General features: G+C 43.3%; 1 protein-coding gene across 7 annotated transcripts in view; it reads right to left on the bottom strand.

The window, feature by feature from the left end:
• SPTSSA (serine palmitoyltransferase small subunit A) overlaps positions 1-22466 on the bottom strand; it is a 975882-nt gene that overhangs the window by 926111 nt on the left and 27305 nt on the right. The gene's annotated exons all lie outside the window — the stretch shown is intronic.

The raw sequence follows: 22466 nt of genomic DNA, 5'->3' as shown, positions 1-22466 counted from the left end.
ATCTTTTATGTTAGAATTAGTTCATGCATAGCGTGAAAGAATTTCAATCTAAAATACAACCAGAGGGCACCTGGGTGGCTCAGTTGGTTAAGCGCCTGCCTTCAGCTCAGGTCATGATCCCAGAGTCCTGGGATCAAGTTCCACATCAGGCTCCCTCTGCCCCTCCACTTGTTCTCTCTCTCTCAAACGAATAAATAAAAATCTTGCAAAAATAAAATAAAATACAACCAGAGGAGGGGCGCATGGGCGACTCAGTTGGTTAAGCGACGGACTCTTGATTTCGACTCAGGTCATGATCTCATGGGTCGTGGGATCAAGACCTGCATTGGGCTCCATGCTGGGCGTGGGGCCTGCTTAAGATTCTTTCTTTCCTTCTCCCTCTGCTGCTCCCACCACTCTCTCTCTCCCTCTCTCTCTAAAAAAAAATAATAAATAGATGATAGATGATAGATAGATAGATAGATAGATAGATAGATGATAGATAGATAATTAAATACAACCAGAGGATATAAAATGGGGAATCTCACGCATGTGCCCTCAGGAAGACAAAACTAAGAGTGATGCCCCATAATTGGCCTGATTTACAGAAAACTGATAGGGCTGGAATTTTCTTAGCTGATTGGAGGTTGATCAGAGGTTGTCTCTGACCAGCCTTGGGAAATTTTGCCAGAGGCGTGAACTGGAGATGACCCAGGTCGGATTGGTCCCACAAATTCCACAGAATTGAGCTTTGTGTGTGGGACTGGACTGATTCTATCTGCTTGGGAAATTTTTCAAGGCTGGTCTTTGTTTGCTTTTTCCTTTAACGGACTCCAACTGAACTCCCCCCTCCTTAGGATCCCTGCCTATAGATGCAGCCCACCCCAACCCTCAGCAGACTTGTCTGCAGCTTGCTACAGTTTTCTTCCCCTGCACTGGAATCCCTTTGCCCTTCCTGAATAAACTCATTTTTTGGAGCTTGCCCTCAGTTTACCTCCTTATTTAGGTCAACCATAGTTACTTAGGAGGCAGTATAAACACTTATAAACCTCTTAAACTGATTAGGATTTTCTGATTCCCAGGGTGTAGAGTGCAGAACTGAATGAGCCGAAGGCATGCCTACCTCTGCAAAACCCACTGTGTAGACCTGCTCCTTCCCAGCTGAAGGTCCATAGATTCTCCAGTCACTCAGAAAATAAAAATCCTTCCGTCACTTTTAGGCAAAAATTCTTGTCTGCTCAAACAGCTCATCTACAAACTCTCATTCAATTAAAGCTAACTTATTTTCCAGTAGGAAAACCTGCTGAAGATGGGGTGCGGGGGCCTGGTCCGCTACCCCCGCTCCCCACCCCCGTGCCCTTTGCTGCTTCTGGTTCCTCCTAGGGCCGCGAGGGAAAACAGGCAGGGACGTCAAAGTCCTCCAACAGCAGGGTGTAATCTGAAAGCAGGCCTCAGTGCAGGCGATTCGCAATTACTGTCTCTTCGTCCTCCCAGGCCCCTGCTCCCCACTGAGGACTTTGATGTCGTCCCCAGTATAGGTGGGAGCTCCTCCAACTGGCCACCAGTGCTGTCCGTCAGCTCTAGAGTCCCTGCCACCCACCTCCAGCCTCTTAATTCTGTGTTCGCCTTGCCCTCCAGGAGAGCATCCTTTTTAAGACGACCCAAGTCCCACCTCCTCTTCCCTGGGGCCTCACCTGTTCACACCTTAGCTCCTCCACCGCTGGAGGCACATGCCTTCCATCTTCACCTTCTTGCCTTACCCTGTCAGCTCTGGCAAGAAAGAAACATGTACTAGTCCCTTCACCTGAATCTCGGAAGCTTCCCTCATTTGCCTGACGGCCCCAGGGACGTTCTCTCTCCTCCCCCAGCGAGCCACACGAACAACTCTCCCCAAGAATTCTCACTGCCCGCCCCCGTGATGATTCTTCACCCTCTTCACCCTCTCCTAGAGCATTTGAGGGGCGAATGTTGGCAACACCAGCTCCACCATCTCTCAGCATGTCCTCCACAGGTGGTCCAACATTTCATGAGGAAGCGGGGGCATTTGTCACCTGTCATAGTATCTGGGGAGACAACTAAAAAGTCACTCTAACGTCCTATTACATTAGTCAGACTCTCAGCTACAAAAAAGAAAAAAAAAAAGACTCACTCAATTCATCTTAATTAGTGGAGGGTGGAGATGAGAATATTCACAGAAGTAAGAAATACTGAAGTATTATGCCAGCCCAAGGGCAGCAGGGTACAGCTGGCAGGAACCACTGACCAGCCTGTAGCCTGACTCACCTTGGCTTGGGTACTCACCCCTGACCAGGAGACTAGAAATATGACCTCCCACCCTTAGCAGGAGATGGTGAAGGGGACAGTCTATAAAGAATCCCAGTTCTCTAACCCCTTTGCGACAGCCAACCATATTGAAGGGATATAACCAGGAGACTTAAGTTAAACAAATGTTTTTCAAGTGCCTTGGTAGTCCCCCCAACCTAGTGAAGTATACCATAACCAAAATGAGACCGGGGTCCATATTAACACCTCCAAGTTTCTTCACTGAATAGGTGAGCCATATTTTAAGTATAGACATTTTCAAGGTGTGTGTATGTGTGGTATATTTAAGTACTATATAGGATATATAGCATATTTTAAGTATATATAGTATATATATTTAAGTATATAACATTGACTCCTTCCCTTAACCCACTATATAGCTCTTATATCAAGGCTAAATTATATTTCTGTGTTTGTGATTACTATTTAACCATATGCTTAAAGTCTTTAACAGCTAGTGGCAAACCAATAGTCAATGATTTTTTAATTTAAACAATCCAAAGTAAAAGGCTAGATGCAAAAATGTTTTGTAAGCTTCTATTTTCTTAAGTGCTGATTTGCAGCACTGAACCCAATCTGTCTGTAGGTGGGTTTGGTCTTCTGGCATGTGGGGCCCTGTTCCTATTAAACATCTCGGCCCTCCTCATCTTCAGCTCACCGGTCACATTCAGCTCATGTGAGGACAGCACCAGTTCATTAACCTTATTCCACAGACTGGATCATAAAAATGCACCTTCAACATTGTAAGAACGTAAGTCGGCCAATGTGAATGAAGGTCAATTTAATAAGTCATGCACTCGTCCAGTTCCTCCTCCATGGGGTCATTTGTGAGCTGTAATTAACATGCAATGGCGAGACAGAGGACTCCCCAGCCAAGAGAAGGCAAGTGATGTAAAGTGCAGACTAGGAGTCAGACGGGCTAGCTCCGTGACTTCAAGCAAGAAGGTTAAATTGTCGAAGTGTCGGTTTCCTCTTCTCTGAAATGGTGAGCGTCATGGTAATATTCAGAAATAGCCTGTGTACGTAAAGGACCTGCCCTGGGCCTAGGACACGGTAGTTGCTCAATAACAATGGTGGGGGTAGTAGAGTGATGGTGATGGATTATAGTATAGACAACACTCTGGTTGCCTTTCTTTTTTTTTTTCTTTCTGCCCGATATGCTTTTCCTCCATATTCTAGTTGTAGCACCCCCATTCTCTTTGGGTAACTGCCCCTCCAATTCTTTGTGCTTCTGGATGAATGCCAATCACAGTGTCCCACACCCTTAACTATAAGGATGAGCTTCTGATCCAGGCCTTTGTAATCAATGTTCTCCTTCCTCCTGGCCCCAGGAATTAGAGGCAAGGGGGTGAAATGAAGCAAGGACAAATTAGTAAAGCAGAACCAATCAGACTCTTTCTTTTTTTTTTTTTTTCTTAAGTAGGCTTCACGCCCAGCATGGACCCCAGTGCAGAGTCCAACTCCAGGCTTGAACTCATGACCCTCAAGACCTGAGCTGAGATCAAGATCTCAGATGCTTAACCAACTGAGCCACCCAGGTGCCCCCAGAGTCTTTCCTTGGGATTTTATGGAGAGATCCTGAGCGAAGCTTCCCATTCCTACAGGAAGACATAAGGCTGCAACCCTGCTGCCTTTTACCTCCTAAACACAGGGAACACATCTTGAAATAGGTGACAATGTGGCCAACACAGAGAATAGCAAAACAGAAGGAAAGAGAGAGAAAATAATATTTACATCCCTGGATTCAGCTCTACCCCTAGATTTACCAGTTAAATAAGTCAATAAATTCCCCCTTTTAGGCTTTAGCTAATTTGAACTGAGCTTCTGCCCTTTGCATTAAAAGGTTCCTGTCTAATATAAATATACTTTTTATGAAAGGAAGAAAGAAGCAGAAACAATACCCAGAGGCGTCCTCACACACTCATTCCAGCCCCGGAAGCGGAAGTGGAAGCCAGTGTGCGTGCATGGTTGCTACACGGACGTGAGCAGCAGATAAAGTGGAAGAGCGACCTGCAGCACAGAAAACACTGTGGCATCACTGCAATTTCTGGCCTGCAGCTTAGTCAGTGGAGGTAGGAAGGTGAACCCTGATCTTGTTTCCCTGGCCAGAGTTGTCCCCTGCTCTTGCTCCAGGATAGAGAGACCATGGCCAGCAAAGCTGGAAAAGTTAATAGAGACCATATGACAGGGGCCTCACTGTAAAATAAAAGAGCTTGGATTTTCTCAAATAAACCATGGGAACCACTGGAAAGTTTTAAGGAGGGGAATGACATGTGATTTTTGCATTTTCTGGAAAGCTTTCTCTGGCCTAGAATGGTGCCTGGGTTGGAGGAGGACAAAGCTGGAAGCAGGGGGACCAGCGGAAAGTTTGAGAAACAACCAAGTGAGTCCTTGAACGAAGACAAACCAATAATGACAGAGAACAGAGAATGTACATTTAGAAGGTCAAATCTACAAGGCGTGGTGATTGATTGCATGGGGTGAGGTGGGGGGCATGGAGGCAGGAAGAAGGAAAGAACCCAGGACATGACTTCAGGGATCCAGAAAGAGGGTCGGAAGCTGGCCATGGAAGAAGGCAGGAGTGCATGTTGGAACGTGCTCAGTTGGAGAATCCATGAGTATAGCCAAGTGAAGATGTCCAGTAGGAAATTAGGTGATTTGAGCCACTGATTCTGTGATCATGGGCAGGTTACTTAACTTCTTAGAGCCTCAGTCTCTTTTTTGTCAAATGGGAATAATTTTTTTTATTTAAATTTTACTCAGTTAACATACAGTGCTCAAATGGGAATAATATTCTCTAATCAGGATTTTAATTAACTTGTCCAAGTCCAACCAGCATAAAACATTGTTCTTAAACAGAAAGAACTGGTAGAGAGTCCCGATTACTCTGAGGGTGAGATCCCTAGAAGGTCACTGGTCCTGGGGAGCATTCTGTCCTCCCCAGTCACCTATGCTCCAACTCCTGCCTTAGCCTCAGGAAGCCCAAAGACTTTCGTAGCTTTGCCCTGAGGGTTTTTGGGCAACTCAGCCTACTTAAGGGTTTGGGCCTTTGCATCTATGGTTCCTTCTGACTGGAACACCCTTCTTACACAGGTTAGTAGTAAGTTCTTCACTGGTTCTCCCACTGCCCAAGGAACTCCTTTTCATCCTTCCAGACTCACCTCCTATCACCAGCCCTGTGATGTTTTATCTGCCTTATCCATCTGGAACAATTCAAATGTCATGTTGCAATAAATCATTGTTTCCTTAGTCACCAGACTGTCCCTTAAGTAACTGACATCTGTAGGCCTTACCTATCAGGCTGACTAATGCAACCTGAAACAATCTGAATGTAGACACCGTCGAGGTGTGTGCCAATTACTAAGCTATACAGCCTCTCGGCTCCAAACCCAGCTTCTATGCGGGGCCCCGTGGCACTGGGACTGGGCCTCTGCAAACCACATTTCTGCTTGGCCAGCAGTCTCCCAGTTAGGCTCCGCTCTGCTAGAGGGGGCCTGGGACGCTGCAGGAAGGAGAAGGGAGTCCTTCCTCTCTGTTCACAAGTCCTATGAGCATCGCACCAGCAGAGCTTCTGCTCCAATAGCAGCAGTTGGATCCAGTCTGCAGGTTTTCCGATGCTTGTGCTAGTGGCCGCATCCCAGCTGTTTTCTCCTTCCCAGAGGTCTGGTGCTCAAGTCCGCAGCGCCCCCCTTCTGAGCTGAGACGCTGTTCCCAGCAGACCTCTGCCACCCCCTCAGAGGTCTAAGCTCCATTCCCTTCGGCCCCTCCTCCAAGTTTCTAAATGTTAATAATCGCAGTCTTTGTGAGTAGTGACTGCTTCCTGCAATTGCTCTCTCTCTGATAACTTGACCCTCTTTTACTGCCTTTTTGGCTACCCAGTTAACAACTTTATTCTAGTTAACAGAATACATTATATTAAAATCTATACATTAAATTCTCTTTGTTCAAACAATTGTTATGGTCTCTGACTCTTGACTGGACAATGACGGTACTAGGTGTTTTTAATATAAGCATATAATTGGCTTAGATCCATTTTTTAAAATTTTTTTTTAAGATTTTATTTATTTGCGAGAGAGAGAATGAGAGACAGAGAGCATGAGAGGGAGGAGGGTCAGAGGGAGAAGCAGACTCCCTGCCGAGCAGGGAGCCCGATGCGGGACTTGATCCCGGGACTCCAGGATCATGACCTGAGCCGAAGGCAGTCACTTAACCAACTGAGCCACCCAGGCGCCGCAGATCCATTATTTTTTAAGATTAATGAGTCATCTTGGCCTCGGGAGCCCCAGCTCCTGAGTATCTGGCCACCCTTAGTGTGACCGTGTAGCCCAGCCCCTAGACGCCTGACCACCTTGATAGAATCAGGCTGCCCAGCCCACCTGCATGAATTCTTTCCAGAGTCTGGACCCCACCAAGTGACCCCATTCAAGGAGAGCCCCGTGGACTAGCCTTAGGCAACAGACAACACTCCTGGTGCCAGCTGCAATGTGCTGACAGGGTCTCTCTCTCCCCAGGCAGGATAAGACATACCAGGCTTTGTCCAGTATTTGTGGCCCACTGAGACATCACCATCCTCCCTCTCTACTGTTGGTGTGGGTGGAACTTTGCCCTCTGAGCCCTTGCCTTTCTGCCTAGGGACCCTCTCCTTCCTTCCCCACTGAGTCTAGGAAGGCAAGGAGCAGCATAGAAAGACAAATACCATATGATCTCACTCATATGTGGAATTTAAGAAACAAAACAAATGAGCAAAGGGAAAAAGAGAGAGAGAGAGACAAACCAAGAAACAGACTCCTAACTCTGGAGAACCAACTGATGGTAACCAGAGGGGAGGTGGGTGGGGGGATGGGCGAAATAGGTGATGGGGATTAAGGAGTACGCTTGTTGGGATGAGCACTGGGTATTGTATGAACATGTGGACTCACTCTATTGTACACCTGAAACTAATATGACACTGTATGTTAACTAACTGGAATTTAAATCAAAACTTTAAAAAAAGAGGCAGCGTAAAATTTGTTTTTGTGTCTAGCCACATACCCTCCATATTAGTGTCTTATCAAAAAGGTCCTCTTAGGGCGCCTGGGTGGCTCAGATGGTTAAGCGTCTGCCTTCGGCTCAGGTCATGATCTCAGGGTCCTGGGATCGAGTCCCACATCGGGCTCCCGGCTCAGCGGGGAGCCTGCTTCTCCCTCTGCCTTTCTCTCTTGCTCTGTCTCTCATGAATTAAAAAAAAAAAAAAGGTCCTCTTATTTGGAGCACAAAAACTAATCTGTTTCCCCTTCCACCTCTGGAACCAACCAGTTTGTCCTGACCTAGACCAACCAACTGGTGACTAAGACATGGTGCCCATCTTCAAAGGAGCTTGAGTGTGCTTGGGGAAAGCAGACAACAGGTTGTAATTAGGATACAAGTTCAGCTGCATGAAGCAGAGACGCAAAACTGCAGTGAGTCGAACAGAATAAGCTTCTTTCTCTTTCATGAACCAGGGCAGATATAGGTGGGGGGTTGGTAGGGCCGCTCTATTCTATGAGGTGACCCAGAGACCGAGGCTTTCTTGTTACACCACCATCCCTTGAGGGTGGCCATTGTCCACAAGATCTAAGATGACTGGCTGTCAAGTTCACACTGTACTCAGTAGAGTAAAAGAAGGGGAAAAGAAAGGGCGTGCCCTCTCCCCGGAAGCCACACATGTCACTTTCCTTCACATCCCACTGGCTGGAATGGAGTCACATGGTCACAGCCAGCTGCAAAGGATGCAGAGAAATAGAGCCTTTGTTCTCAGGGCAACCATGTGCCCAGCTCAAAATTAGAAAGTCTATCTTTACAGAAAAAAGAGAAAATGACATGGAGGGGAACTAGCAGTCTGTACCATGTCAGACAACTGTAACAGTGTGGCAGATGGTTCTTGTGAAGGTGGGTATAGTAAGGAGCAGTCCTGGGCAAGTCTGAAGGGATAGAAAAAACATGTCCCAGAGCTTAAGAGCTTTAAGATGGAGCATTGCCACGTGCTGACAAGGTCCAGATGTGGCACAGGGTGAGTGACTAGAGTAGTAAAAGGAATAATTAGACCTGAGATAGTCGAAGATTTTTCAGGGTAGGATGTTGAGTGATTGTTGACTTGGGTTTCGAACCTCACTGGGATAATGCTATGCATTCAGGTGGAAAGAAAGATCGTGTGGAAGGCTGGGGAGTTGACCAGACATAATAGAGGTAAGGAAAGAGTCAAAGACCTTTCTGAATTTTCATTCTTGGGAAAAGGTCGAATGAAAGTCCTACCCACAAAAATAAAATGTTGGGATGAGGTCCCTTTTCTATATATTACATGAGGTTAAAGTGGGACACCTAAGTAAAACTATGCTATTGATAGCTGAAAAACCAGGTTTACCCTGAGTCTAGAAAGCTGAGTTACAAACAATGCCTATCTCTAAAAGTAACAACATCAATCATAAACCATTGTACATAAGAGGGGACAGTGGTAGGTGGTCCAGTTTGAATCTATTTGGGAATTGCCAGAAATGTAGCCAATTTGCCTAAAAGACTGAAGTACCTTCTGAGGGGAAAAAATCATGCTGTGTTTTTGCTAAACTTTGCATAAATCCGTATATGTCTGATGAGCTGGTGGAAGAACCAAACTGAAATTTACTTGGTAGGAGCCTGAGGATCTTCCTCCATGGAACCTGGCACCATGAACTAATACAATAAAGAAGTTTTGGTTATTAGAGGCTGGGATGATGCTGAAGACAGTAGGGTCAGCAGTTTGGATTTAGTGATTAAGATAGTGGGCTGGAGGAATGCTTGCGGGGCTCAGTCGGTTAAGTGTCTGCCTTCGGCTCAGGTCATGATCCCAGGGTCCTGGGATGGAGTCCCACGTCGGGCTCCTTGCTCAGTGGGGAGCCTGCTTCTCCCTCTGCCTGCAGCTCCCCCTACTTGTGCTCTCTCTCTCTCTTTCTGTCAAAATAAATAAATAAAATCTTAAAAAAAAAAAAGATGGTGGACTGGGGGTCAGACTGGCAGTACTAACTAGGTAAACTTGGGCAAGGAAATTAACTTCTGAAGCCTTGATTTCCTCCTCTGTAAAATGGAAATAATAATAGAATCTAGAATTAAAAGGAATAATTATTAAAGGGCTTATCGCACAGCGAAGCATATATTAAATGCTCAATAACTGTTAGCTATAACAATTACGACACTCCCAAGCCCACTCCCCCGGATGCACACCAGGGTCCTAAGGGATACAAGTAGCTTAAAAAGGAAAAAGCTCTGATGGTATGTTGGGGCTAGTCGTGCTCTGCAACCCCTCTAGCTGAGAGCAACATCAAGCTCCAAGTTCAGAGGGCATCCTCATGGATGCCACACAGCTCTGGTCTGGGAAAAGCCTAGGGCATCAGGGACAGTATCAGGATTCAGGACTCAGCCGCCACACTGGGACCCAGCAGGAGACAGCAGGACCCAAAAGGCAGGTACCCCGTGGAGGTGCTGAGGCGGCAACAGCACCAGGCTGGAGAGGGTTCATTTGTGTGCACTTAGGAGAAACCTCCTGGAGATTTCCAAAAATGTTTTACAGGGTGAAGCCCTGCTGGAGTGGTTGGGAGAAGAACCAATGTCATGTGGGTCACTGTGATGGATGTGATCCCATTTGTACTACTAGGCAGGTATCTTGGGTCACGCGTGAGATGTTGCCTAAGGACCAATCATAATCATGCTGCTGCAATCAACATTATCTTTGATGATAAGAGGCCTCACATTTAATATGACAGCCAAAACATGCTGCCTCATTTACATATAAGGAGTCTTCATTTTCCTGGGCCCACGAAATGTTTATCACACAGTTTTATTTAGGCAATAAATCTGTGCAAAACACAAAAACAAATAGGAGTTCAGCTGCGAATTGAACTTCAGATGCACATGAGTTGAAATCAAGTACTACCAAGCAAAAGTCAGTGGAAAAAATATATAAAAAGGTATCATCGTGGCAGGGCTGGGTATTGGGATAAAAGATCCCTTCCTGCCCCAGCTACTTTCACGTGTTAATATTAAATCCGGTATTATCCATGATTCAGTACTTTGGAGGGCATGTCAGGAGGTTTCCGCTTTGGACAAGCCACAAGCACAACGAGCTTAGCCCTAAGGGCTCCTCAAACTCCTAAGTGATAACTTCTTTAAATGAGGGCATCCAGACTATTGCATCCTCATTTCTACTGATGACTAAGATATCCTTCGGTCCTGGAACCTATAGAAAAGTAAATGTTGGTTTCTCCTTGCCCAGAGTTTCGGTCAGTTATGCTTGAAGGAGGAAAGAGTCTGAAGTATTCCAGAGGGTCACCAATAACAGTCATTTCTTTTTTCTCTCAAATTCATTAAAAGGGAAACCAAACGTCTTGGCTAAGGCAAGAGCTGACCCTTTCCTAAATTTATAGAAGAAAACTCTTCTTGGCCAATCCAGAGCTCCTTGAATCAAAGGGAAGTGCAAGGCCACGGCTTTTGTAGATAACAAATTGGTTCAGGCAAGGAAAGACTGTAGATCTGACAAGGAAAAAATGGCATGCTCAAGAGAAGATGAATTTTTACCATGTTTCATGATAGAAGGCCACAATGAAAGAAAAATGACTTCATCAATCCCATTCTGGGAGCCCTGGCGAGGCTAAGGATAAAAGGAGAAAGCCTCTGGAACTGGCTTGCTGTCATCGTAGTTCCATTCATCAGTTGAGGGCAGCTTCAGAGGGGCAGACACAATCACAGCCGACAGTGGATAAATCACAATTATCAAGACCTTATTAGCTATTGCCCTAGAGTTAAAGAGGGTCATTTGCTTCTATCAGATAGCAATCGATTGCTTTGTATGGGCTACAACTTATAAGGCCAAGGTCAAGGTATGGTGATGGAAATTAGGTTAGATATCATAAATCCTCCAGCGCCAATCCTTCTTATCTGAACGAGAGTGCTATAAACTATTAACTCCGAAGACAGGTTGGTGGGAAGTATAACAGAATCCAGAATCATAGCAAACTTTCTGATGGATAATACAGTATATCAGAAAAACCTAGAAAGACTGAACTTGCTTCACTTGATAAGAAAAAAAAAGAAAGAAAGAAAATTGAATTCACCCTGCCTTGATGCACATGGCTAATTCTTCAGACCAGCAAGTACTCAGCAAAAAGGGTGAAAAGACATTTTATGGAGGAAAGATACTCTTATTTCTCCTCTTCTTCTCTTGCTCTGATCCAAGAGAACCCATACCCTGAATGAATGGCTCGTAAGTGGCAGATACTACGAGGTTGACACTGACCAAAGGGAGCGGATAATTCTGTTATAGTGTCTTTTTGTCTCTGTAACTAACCACCAAGAAGCAAAAAAATAAAATAAATAAATAAACAGAAACAAAATGCAATTCTCAGCTGCCCAAATAAAAGATGTGTTGTAACTTTTTCAGAATTGTCAGGAAGTATTACCAATTCATAAACCTAAGGTAAGGGGCATATAGTGTTACGTGTACCATTCTTTCAACTTTCTTGACTCAAAATATTCCAATTAAGAAGTTGGAAAAAGATCTTGTCATAGTTGGTACGAAAGTAAAAGTAGCCATGCTTTAACTCATAAAAATAATTTTGGGTACTCATCTTTCTGTTTTTCTTATAGTTACTTGCATTTTTACTGTCATAATAAATGTGTCTATTTTTATGTTTACTGAAGTTTTTATACCTAGCATTGTACCAACTAGAAATAATCTGTAAGTCAGCATTTTCATACTGATCACAACAAATAATCAAGGAACCTACCCACGTCCTTGGTTCGGCAACTTCAAAAAACTCTGAAGAAGACAAAAAGGTAAAAAATAATGTTATCTCTGATAATGGTCTTTAACATAGGTGAATTGAGCAAAAAAAAAAAGAATCAATTTTCTAAGCTTTACAAGGCATAAAGTTATCCATGAGAAATGACAGATATTTCTCAAATGAGTCTTTTTTTTTTTTTAATTTATTTATTTGACAGAGAGAGCGAGAGAGGGAACATAAGCAGGGGGAGTGGGAGAGGGAGAAGCAGGCCTCCCGCAGAGCAGGGAGCCTGATGTGGAGCTCGATCCCAGGACCCCGGGACCACGACCCAAGCCGAAGGCAGACACCCAACCGACTGAGCCACCCAGGCGCCCCTCAAATGAGTCTTATTCACAAATGTCATAAATTAGAGATTGTTCTTAAAAATTAATGGGCAATGAGAATGAATCTGATAAATTCTCCAAGCCTAGAAAGGGACACAAGAAAATGTAAATCCAAAATGGTCTCTGGATTCCTAGCTAGTTGAACAAACCTTGACAGCAAGTCAAGTTTTTCTTAAATCAAAACTGAAATTTTCTATAGATTTCGATAAAGGCAGAAGCAGAAAGCTTCAGAAGCAGATGTCCATGAAAACTTTCAAAGGTCCAAAATTTATGACTTTGCAATCTCCCACTGCTTTCTCCCACTCTTGTTGGACACTGTTTTTTCCCAAAATGCTAGCTTTATCATGTTATTACGTCTCCAAGTCTCACTAGCCTACATATATTTCTAATTACTTGGTGACAATTTATGTTTGCTCTAATAATCTTTCAGTTGTAAGTATATGGTTTTTTTAACCAGGATCTTGTATTAAAAAATACTGTGATCCTCCACACCATGTCAAATTTAAAATAAAACACAACTCTGATGGCACTACTAATTGTAATAAGTTCTAGAAGATTTGGGGAAAGTATAAAAGCTTCCTAGATTTAATTATATTTTTACATTATTTATGCTGAGGGTTTAGTGAAAACACATAAATATAAGGGAAATTGTCCTGGAAATGTTTCTTCTGCCAGCTAAACTTTTTTTTTTAAGATTTTATTTATCTATTTACTTACTTATTTATCAGAGAGAGCACACAAGCGGGGAAGCTGCAGGCAGAGGGAGAAGCAGGCTCCCCACTGAGCAGGGAGCCTGAGGCAGGACTCGATCCCAGGACCCTGGGATCAAGACCTGAGCCGAAGGCAGACGCTTAATTGACTGAGCCACCCAGGCTTCCCTACCAGCTAAACTTTAATGGTAAATAACACAGTGAGCTTTTACTTTCCAGGCTCCTAACTAAAAGACTGATGTTTCAGGAAAGACTCTTTTAAAAATTAGTATGAGAGATAGACAGCAGGAATGGAGAGCAAAAGGCAAGTCCCCAGCAACCCAAAAAGGTAGGCAGCTGATCTGTAAAGCAAGAAGAGCTATCCAATCACTATTTTGTATACCTGAAACTAATACAATGGTATATGTCAATTATATCTCAGTAAAACTGGAGGGGGGAGAAAAGCAAACATTACAGAACTATGCAGTATAGAAAGGGAAAATCACCAAGAACCTCACCCTTGGAGACTGACCACTGCCCACCACTTGGCACTTCTTCCTCCTGTTGTTTTCTTCCACATATATACTAACATACATATATAATGAGGTTGCAAAGTTTAATTTGCTACAGTGTATATTTGCAGAGAAAATGCATTTGACTGTTACAGTTCTCTTCTCAGGCCTTAACCGCCTACACACTAATAGATTAAACAAATATTTTACTGAACATCTACTGCAGCTTAAACTCAGTCAGATCCAGTATTTTAAGCAGTCGTTTCAGTCTTCTGTCTGGATAAAGATGCTCAGAATCTCAGAAGGCCTCCTCCCTCTGAAATACACTTATACATCCTCGGGGAGTATTGGAGCAAAGGGAGTCTCGGCCTTGAGCTAATCCTTGGGTTTACAAGCCTCATGTGCCCTGAGCTCCGGGGTGACTCTCTGTGTCTACTGGATGGCCCAGTGTAACTCATCTGCTGGACCCCCTGAAGACTCCATCCATGGTCTGTTCTTTTGGCTCACTCAATGTTCTCAAGGATTATTGGCCAACTCCTTATTGATTCGACCTCCTCTCAGCTTCTGCTGTCTCAGTAGGCCCCTCCAGTTTCTCACTGTGACCCCCACGAGGTCCTAGCTTGGAGGGGCCATTCCATAGCCCCCTCCTAACATACAGAGATAACTCCCCCTGCCTTAGGAGGTCCCCTCTGACTCCCCAGTCTGTCTCTCAGCAGTTTCTGGGTCCCATCTAAACCCCAAGAGAACTAGAGCAACCCAGGGAGACACAAATTCAAGGCCTCCCTCTGCAGCTCATCACTAAGTATCCTTTGCGGTGGCCATGTCCCTAGTTGGCAATGTACAGCCTGAAAGGTGGTCTTCTCCCAGAGCCCCCGTCTTCGATCTAACCTAACTCCAGGTCAAAGCCTCTGAACCACTTCACTCTCCACCCTTCTCTCTCTACAATCCAAGGCTCTCAAGCACTACTGTTGGGCTGCAGAAACTTCTTTTGCACGTCTAGACTTTTGCTCTAATGTCCAGATACAGGGGGGTTTTAATGGGATGGTTCTATAAATCTATTTTGCAACTTTTTATGTGTTTTTTTTTTCTATTTCACAATATATTATGGACTCTTTTCAAATCCTTTCAGAGAAAGTTAGCTCATAATAATTGTATGGCATTTTGTCGCATAGATGTACCATAATTTCCCTACCAACCCCTACTAATGAACATTTGTGATGTTTCCAATTTTTCACTACTAAAAACAATGCTGTAAATTCTTATACATTGCTAGTAGGAATATAAATGAGCATAGTAGAATGAATAAACAAACTGTGTTTACTCACAAAATGGAATACTACACACAGCAATGAAAATGAATGAATTACATGTAAGAACAGGATTAATTATACAAACATAAAAGAAGCAAGATACAAAAGAATACATAAAGCATTTTCCATTTGTATAAATTTTAAAAATAGGTGAAACTATATTATTTTATGGATGTGTGCACAGATGGTAAAAATCTAAAGAAAAGGAAGAAAATTATTATCAAAAAGTCAAGATCGTGGTTACTTATAGAGCTGTGCTGTCCAATATAAATATAACATGAGCCACAAAAATAAGCCATACATGTAATTTTAAATTTTCTAGTAGTCATATGAAATGAAGGGGGGGAAGCTGGTAAAATTAATATATATTTTATTTAACCCGATATATTCAAAATATTGTCATTTCAATATGTAATCAATATTAAAAGTCATTAATGAAGTGCTTTACATTCTTTTTCTTATACCACGTCTTCATAATCCAGTGTGAATTTTACACTTACAGCACATCTGAATTCCAACTAGCCACATTTCAAGTGCTTATTTGCCCTATGTGGCCAGAGGCTACCACATTGGACAGCCCAATTCTAGCAGACATGAGAGTCAGGAAGGAGGTTAGCTCTACAGGAGAAAAGTAAGGCTGTAACTGGGAAGGACGTGTGGGAAATTTTGGGAAACTGATATTGTTATCTTCCTTGAGAGGAGTGTTGATTATGTATTTGCACTGTAATAATTTATTAAATCATATATATGAATTTTGTGAACTTTTTTGAATGCGTTTTATCAAAAAAATGTTTTAAAAATACTGAATGCATATTCGTTTTAAATGTTTTAAAAATACTGAATGCATATTCCTTATAATGTATCATTATAAACTTGAGCAAGTCTTTCTGAAGGATAGATTTATAGAAGTGTAACTCTTGGGGGTGCCTGGGTGGCTCAGTCGCTTAGGCGTCCAATTCTTGATTTTGGCTCAGGTCATGATCTCAGGGTCATGAGATCAAGCCCCGAGTCAGCTCTGCACTCAGCATGGAGCCTGTTTAAGATTCTCTCTTTCCCTCTCCCTCTACCCTGCCTTCTCTCTCTCAAAAAAAAAAAAAATTAATAATCAAAAATAAAAATAAAGAAGTGTAACTACTGGATCAAATGATGCAAACATTAAAATATTTAATACAATTACTTCCACATGCTTATACTAATTCTCACTCCGACCAGTAACAATGAAAGAAAACTCCCATTTCTCTAATTACTTAGCAACACTTCAATTTTAAGACATTTTTGACAGTTAGGTGTAAGAAAATATTGGAAGAGTTAGAATCACTCAATGACTATTCCAAGAAATTACAAAATATATTCCATTCAGGACAAGCTCTCTTTCAGCATACACAGGCACTAACAATCAGTTTGTTGGTCCTTCCGGCGCCTCTGAAAGGGATGGGGCACCTGCATCCCAGGGCGGCCGTGGCCCTACACCAGCAATTCACCCTGAGCTACATAAAATCTGAAACAGTCTTCCCTTGATAGTGCATACATCAACCTTCACTGGGACTGAACATTTTATTTTTTTGTTAAAGACTTTTATTTATTTATTTGAGAGAGAGAGCACAAGCGGGGGGCACAGGCAGAAGAAGAAGCAGACTCCCCGCTGAGCAGGGAGCCCGACGTGGGGCTCAATCCCAGGAACCCGGGATCATGACCTGAGCCTAATGCAGACATTTAACCGACTGAGCCACCCAGGCGCCCCAGGACTGAACATTTTAGACTTGGACAGTTCATTTCAGGGCTGTTCATGCTGTCAAGTGTTAGTGTGAGTGGTGGCCAAATGCAAAAACCTCAAAGCCAAAGATGACCTTGATTCCACAGAATTTTTAAAAAATCTTTCCATCCTGGCACTAGCCCAACCTTTCTCCTCCAGAGCATCATCACAGTCCCCTTTCCTTTTATGTCACAATCTAAACTATTTAAAATATATGTTTGGAACTTCCCTAATAAAGCTGTCTTCAGAGATGGGTTATCAGCCATACAAGAAAAATGAGATTTATTACTCTATAATCACAAAATACTATTTGTCAGATTCTTCTCTCTCTACACCTCCTTCTCTTTCTTCCAACCCTTTCCTCTTCCTTCTCTCTCACTTTTATTTTCCCAATATTCTCGGCTTAATTCTGATCTCTCCTTCCTTGCTCTTCAACTTGAGCCCACAGCCTAAGGATCCCAAGAGGTCACAGTCCACAGGCAAGATGCCCCAGGATCAAAAGGTGGGCAGCAGAGAAGGAAGGAATCCTGGAGATAAAATGAGACCTAACCACAGAAGGACACACCCAGGAGCTTTAGCAAGCAGATCTAGGGAGGAGGGCTCCCAAGTTCAGTGCTTATTTGCTGGCAGGAATCAATAACAGATCACAAACAACTTGGCACCGTAAGTGAAATGGTCAGATATTAAGTCAGGCCTGCTTGTACTTTTCTCCTAATTAATAAAAGAAGACTGTCGGGGCGCCTGGATGGCTCAGTCATTAAGCATCTGCCTTCAGCTCAGGTCATGGTCCCGGGGTCCGGGGATCGAGTCCCACATCGGGCTCCCTGCTCCACGGGAAGCCTGCTTCTCCCTCTCCCACTCCCCCTGCTTGTGTTCCTTCTCTCGCTATGTCTCTCTCTGTCACATAAATAAATAAAATCTTAAAAAAGAAAAGAAAAGAAGACTGTCTGGTATTATAGAGCTATTAACTACAGAACCGCATAACTGACTAGTAGGGATTTTCAGGCTCCGTGCCAGATCTGAATCAGAACCATCAAGGATGATCATCCTGGTGCGGAACCCCTTGACAGGGGGAGGCACACAGAGTTTCTAGCCTAACAGCCCTGGGCATAAATCTGCAGACACACACACACACACACACACACACCCATCACTTATTAGTGTGTGACCTTTGAAAGTCTCTATGAGGGGCGCCTGGGTGGCTCAGTCGGTTAAGCGACTGCCTTCGGCTCAGGTCATGATCCTGGAGTCCCGGGATCAAGTCCCGCATCGGGCTCCCTGCTCAGCGGGGAGTCTGCTTCTCCCTCTGACCCTCCTCCCTCTCATGCTCTCTGTCTCTCATTCTCTCTCTCTCAAATAAATAAAATCTTAAAAAAAAAATTTAAAAAAAAAAGAAAGTCTCTACGAACCTCACTTTCCTTATCTGTAAGATAGAGATGATGCCGACCACACAGTATGAGTTTAAGGATTCTGCATGTAAAGCACTTGCACAGAGATTCTCAACAATAAGTACTGATGATAATAGCATATGATGATTTTAACAAAATGTGATAAGTGCCATCCAATTTTACTGAAATTTTGTCTAGCAGATTTCTATCGTTGGTATACTTAGGGGAAAAAAATAAAGGTACTTCTATTTTTAATGGGTCTTGCTTTTTCAAAAGCATAGTCTTTAAGTATCCATTATAGAATCTGCTACTAAAATTTTAAAGAGGAGGGGGAATGTGGTTCCACTTCATGGAATAGGAACTAGGGGAAAAAGAAATGTTCATATCTTTAAAACATAAGTTTCTTCATCCCAGTTATACTTACAGATATTGAAATAGAAAAGAACAAGACAGACACAAGACCTACTCTCACACTTTTTATAGACTATAGGAAAGAGACGACTTATAACAGAAATCACTGAAGTGTGCTAAGTGACCCTGAGTCCCAGGGCCCTTCCCTTGGTCTGGAGTGTCATAGAGCTTCCCTGAGGAAGAGATGCCTGTACTGGGTAGACAAGAGAAATTCTAGAAGGAGGATGGGGAGGCACCCTCCAGGTGGAGGAAAGAGCCTAGGTAAACACCCTGAGCCCTGAGGTGGAAAGAAGGCTGGGGAAGGGAGTTGGAGTTGGGTGAGAGTCAGAAGAAAAGGCTTATGGGGGCACCTGGCTGGTTCAGTTGGTGGGGCATGTGACTCTTTTTTTTTTTTAAGATTTTATTTATTTATTTGAGAAAGAGAGAGAGAAACAGCATGAGAGGGGAGAGGGTCAGAGGGAGAAGCAGGCTCCCCGCCGAGCCGGGAGCCCGATGCGGGACTCGATTCCAGGACTCCGGAATCATGACCCGAGCCGAAGGCAGTCGCCCAACAAACTGAGCCACCCAGGCGCCCAGCATGTGACTCGGCTGGTTCAGTTGGTGGGGCATGTGACTCTTGATCTTAGGGTTGTGAGTTCAAGCCCCACACTGGGTGTGGAGATTACTTGAAAATAAAATCTTTAATTTAAGAAGGGGGGGTGGCGCTCCTGGGTGGCTCAGTCAGTGAAGCATCTACTTTCAGCTCAGGTCATGATCCCAGGGTCCTGGGATTGAGCCCTTCGTCTGGCTCCCTGCTGTTCTCCCTCTCCCTCTGCCCCTCCCCCTGCTTGTGATCTCTCTCTCTCAAATAAATAAATAAAATCTTTTTAAAAATGTATTTGCTAAGCCAAATACTGCCCTGGGAATATTAAATAATATATACCATTTACCTTCCTAAATACTCCAAAAACGAAATATTTATATTCCCAGGGATTTTCGATAAGGGGTTATGGAATTCTATTCCTTATTGATTTCTAAAACATTTTTGTAGATTAGGAAAGTAAACCCTTTTTCATAGATTTTGCCAGTTTTCCCCTTTTTTGTCATGTTCCAATCTAGCTTATAGTACCATAGGTTTTTTAATTACTAATTAATTCATGTCCACTGGGAAAAAAAGCAAACCTTTTTTTGACATTATGACAATGGGTCTTAATCCTTTCAAGTCAGTAAAGACTTTGAAAATCTGATTAAAGTAATGGGAAAGTTCCTCAAAAAATTTACATATAATTTTGCATATACTTTCAAGAGCTTTAATAGGCTTAGGCACCAGATTATGAACCTCTGCTTTCTATGCTCTTCCTAGGAACTTTCATCCTTTCCAAGGGATGATCCTTTTCAATCATCATCTATCCAAGACAGGCAAATATATATATGATACATATTGACATCTCTATCTATTTACATATCTATACCTATATATAGCTTCAGCCCAGATCCATTTCCTGATTATCATATCTCCATATTCATCAGACTACTAATATCTCCACTCAAGTATTTCACTAACATCAAACTCAACATACCAAAAACTAAAATCATTTCCTCCCATGCCAAACTCATTCATCACTTTAGTTTTTAATGAATGGAACCACTAACCATTCAACTGAGTCAGCCAAAAATCTGGTCAGCAACCATGACGTCCATCTCTCCTCTATCTTTAATTTTCTCTCTTCTCGAATTGGTATCTCTCAATTTATCCACTTCTATCCATGCATTGCCTGAATTATCCTAACAGCCTCCTGAATAGCCCTCCTACCAGAGTTTTTATCCCCTCCAATCCATGTTCAACCTCACCACTTTTCTAAAATGCCTATCTGATAACACTCATTCACTTAAAACTCTTCAGTGACTCCCCACTGCTCTAGGGAGAGTGTCCATACTCCTTAATATGGCTTACAAAGTCCTTTACCAACTGCAACCCACTTAATTCTTGCATGATCACCCTATCTCTGATCCCTTCCCCCCCAGTCGCTGTATTAGTGAATGTCACCATTTACCAAGTGGCTCAAGACAGAAGTCTGGCCTCTCTCCTTCCCATCCCCATCTATATCTAATTAGTCACCATATCCTGTGATTCCTACCTCCAGCGCCACCACCCTGGTCCAAGTTATCCTATTTTTCTCACCGACTACTAACCTAGCCTTCTCTCATTGAGGACAGAATAAAACAGATGGTTCTCGTGAATAACCTGGCCAACCAGCCTTCATCATCTTTCTCCTTAATGAAACTGAAGTCAGGGTAGCAGAGAAGGGAGAAGAGGGTCACGGAGAGAGCAAGCAGCTCTAAGCCAATATGCAAGGCTTTGCGTTCAATTTCAGGGGCACTCGTCCATGGCTCACCTGAATGAACTTCTAATGCTTTCAGGTCTTTACTAAGCAAAATGTCCCTCACTGCTGAGGTCATTTATTTCCATTTTTTAGATTCTTTTGCTGAGCAACCACAGCTACATTGTCTTTAGAGTTGTCCCATTACCCTAAGATTCCTTCTTCCACCTGCCCAGCGACGAAGGCACCTTTTAGGCAGCTTGTTTCAATCCTACTTCTCACTACTCAGACTCTACTCATTAATTAACAGGTAGGATAGTGGGGGACCCTTATTCCCATAACCCACCCCATACTTGGGAAACAGCATTTACTACAGGATCACAAGTAGTCTCCACCCTCAGTCTGGCCTGTGGGGCCATTACCCTTCCTCTTCCAGAGACCATGTCTCTGTCAGCATCCTATGCTCATCTCCCAAACTGTCGAGAACTGTGAAGGGTCTGAGACTTCACCCTACTTGCAAGCTAACAAGTTAGTCTGGCCAAGTTCTGTGGGTGCTGGCAGAAGACTGGAGATTCTAGGGTTGGACACAAAGGACTTTATTACTCACAGCAACAGCCAAAGTATCACTGTCCTGTTCTGGTTCCCAAGCCCCAGTTCCAATAGAACAATCCAAGGAAAGGCCAGCTGATATGTATACATGCAGAGGGTGGCATTTCAGGGAGGAACCCTGAGCACAGGGAACCCATATCTTTTATAATGTCCTTTGCTCCAGAAGGAGACACTCTCTTATTAAATAGCCTTCTATTTAATAGACCTGTTCCTAGTTCTCTTTCTGACTCTCAAGATTCTCTGTACAGCTAAACTTCTCTTCCATCTATCTCACAGGCCAGTCTATTCAACAGCAATTGAATGGATTTCAGAGAAGAGTGGGGATGAATTAAAGATTTCCGAGTAGAGGGCTAGGATAGGTCATCTGTATACCCATCTAAACTAGTGATTCCCAACTTTTCCTGCCTTCAACTCACCAGAGATTCAGATATTAGACATCCACTTATCAATGGTTCTCTATGGGGGGGTCCCTGGGGCAAAGTCAAATTTGAGCATTAATTGAACAAATTCAAAGTTAATTCCTCGTATTCATTAATTTGCTTGAATACTAAAACTAAATAATTACAAATTATCCTCACCATCATTTAATAGTGATGATATAAATTGACTCTGAAAATACCAAACTTTTATATATTACTTCATACCTCTAGACTAAAAAACACTTCAAAAGGCTAGTTCTTAAAAGTTAAGTGCCAAGGGTGGGATGGGAGGGATGGGGTGACTGGGTGACAGACACTGGGGAGGGTATGTGCTCTGGTAAGTGCTGTGAATTGTGCAAGACTGTTGAATCTCAGATCTGTACCTCTGAAACAAATAATGCAATACATGTTAAGGAAAAAAAAAAAAGAAGAAGAAGATAGCAGGAGGGGAAGAATGAAGGGGGGGAAATCGGAGGGGTAGATGAACCATGAGAGATGATGGACTCTGAAAAACAAACTGAGGGTTCTAGAGGGGAGGGGGGTGGGAGGATGGGTTAGCCTGGTGGTGGGTATTGAGGAGGGCACGTTCTGCATGGAGCACTGGGTGTTATGCACAAACAATGA

The sequence above is a fragment of the Leptonychotes weddellii genome, chromosome 9 (assembly GCF_054177405.1).
Source record: "Leptonychotes weddellii isolate Sample4059 chromosome 9, ASM5417740v2, whole genome shotgun sequence".
Lineage (NCBI taxonomy): Eukaryota > Metazoa > Chordata > Mammalia > Carnivora > Phocidae > Leptonychotes > Leptonychotes weddellii.
This window is presented reverse-complemented; position numbering and strand designations above follow the sequence as displayed.